The sequence below is a fragment of the Gavialis gangeticus genome, unplaced genomic scaffold, assembly GCF_001723915.1.
Source record: "Gavialis gangeticus isolate Ggan-Ray unplaced genomic scaffold, GavGan_comp1, whole genome shotgun sequence".
NCBI lineage: Eukaryota > Metazoa > Chordata > Crocodylia > Gavialidae > Gavialis > Gavialis gangeticus.
Genome location: NW_017729025.1, coordinates 3,891,047 through 3,892,849, shown reverse-complemented (window position 1 = coordinate 3,892,849; position 1,803 = coordinate 3,891,047). Strand labels below are relative to the sequence as shown.

The 1,803-nt window shown below is 42.8% G+C and overlaps 1 long non-coding RNA gene across 1 annotated transcript in view; it reads right to left on the bottom strand.

Annotated features, from left to right (window-relative positions):
* LOC109299418 overlaps window positions 1-1,803 on the bottom strand; it is a 14,296-nt gene that overhangs the window by 6,958 nt on the left and 5,535 nt on the right. The window contains exon 2 of the long non-coding RNA XR_002097827.1: window positions 1,092-1,097. This is a non-coding gene — a long non-coding RNA (uncharacterized LOC109299418). The remainder of the gene's footprint in view (window positions 1-1,091; window positions 1,098-1,803) is intronic.

The following is a 1,803-nucleotide window of genomic DNA, read 5'->3' as shown; positions in this document are numbered from 1 at the left end:
AAAAACATGCTAAGCAGGAATCAGCCAGGATAAACAGACCGACGTGTAACACTGGCCAGCTGCCGTGTTTCAGCCCCGGTGGGGCCTGTGCACCTGTCACGAGACGGGCTCTGCCGCAAAGAATTTACAATCTACACAGACAACGCGAGGGTGATTACCTGCCTTTTGGAGATGAGGACACACAGAGATGAAAGCGAGCCGCCTACCATGACCCAGGCAGCCTGTGGAAGAGCTGGCAATCCAACCGACGTATCTTGAGCCCCATCCAAAATACCCAACTGGCAAGAGTCCTTCCTGAATTACCAGTACATCCTCTGCTGACTCTTCTACTTGCTTCCTGTGTTCGCCATGAGCTGTTGGCTTTCTGTGCAGAGGAGATGCTTAGGAAGAGGAGAGCATTGCTTTGTTGGCTGCAATGTCTGAGGCTTTTTGTGTGTTCTTAAAGTTCAGTCTCATACAAAGTTTGAAAACTAACCTGTGTGATCAGCTCAAGTTATTTTCATTTGATTTCCTTACCACATCTTTTCCCCTCCATTTCCCTTATTCATTGTGTTCATTACATCCTTAAAAGGTATTTTAAATTAATTTACAGCACTGTGTGAACACTAGTAAAAATATTAGCTTTCAAAGAGTTATGTCAATGAGGGAAGCATGCTCATTCTTCCTTGAAGAAAGTATATTATAAAAATTGTAACCCATAAAACAAAAGCTAACTTGCATTTTTCTGGTCTTTAAATCCATCCCTGAGCTAATGCAATGGAATTTAGCACTTAATTTATAATAAATATGCATAGAAAAGGCAGAACACCTAACCAAATAGGCATATTTACAGTGGTACCCAAGAGGAAATTATTAGTTTATCATAGGAAATAGTCATGTTCTGCAGCAAATACAAAAGGAGCTAATAAGATTTCCTGTCAAGATGCTTTTTCTCCGGTGTCGTTACCAGGGCAAGCCGTGATGCTTCAGCCAACCACGTGCACACAGCAATAATTTTGCTGCAACACTGGGGGTTCACCATGAATATTTTTTTAGTGATGTTGTAAACATCTTTCTGCCATAGATTTATAGAGCTCAGACACTGCTAAGACCTAGTGCTGACCAGGGAACATGATTTTCATTAGACTAATAATTTCTACCTTTCCCCATTTGTTTTTATCCTACCTTTCCCCATTTGTTTTTATCCTAACAAAAACACGGTCTTGGTGATATGTTTTTTTAACCAAAAAATACCCCCCAAAACTGAACAAACTCACCCCCACACAAATCTAGATGCACACCAGCCCAGCCAGAATCATTAAATGGCTAGAGCACTTGGCTGGGATGTGAGAGACCCTTCAAAATCCTGTGAGATATGGGGATGTGTTGAAAGTGCACATGTGAATTTAATGTTACTTTCTGTTGAATCTAGTAATGGCAATAAATGCATCGTTTGACTTCATGTTAACAATCTGTTCTGTGCTTGCCGGTCCCACAGCACCTTCTACCACACTTGTGGCCATGGTTATTTGTTTCTGAGTGCCCTTGGAGAGACGTGACAGCTCCCTACTCCAAATAAAGCAGAGAGGGGACTTGACATCCACCTGCCATCTGAGTCCTGATTCCTGGGCTGTTGGCTAGCTGGGACCATCACATCCTGGTCTGGACTAGAAATTCCCCCCAGGACTTCAGCAAACTTTCTCATCCTTTGGTCTCCTCTCCCCTCTAATCAACACTCCCACTCCCCCCCCCAAAAAGTTTGTTTTTAATGTATTTATGTATATATAGACCCCCCAACCAAGAGGAGGAGCTGGACAGGGAATT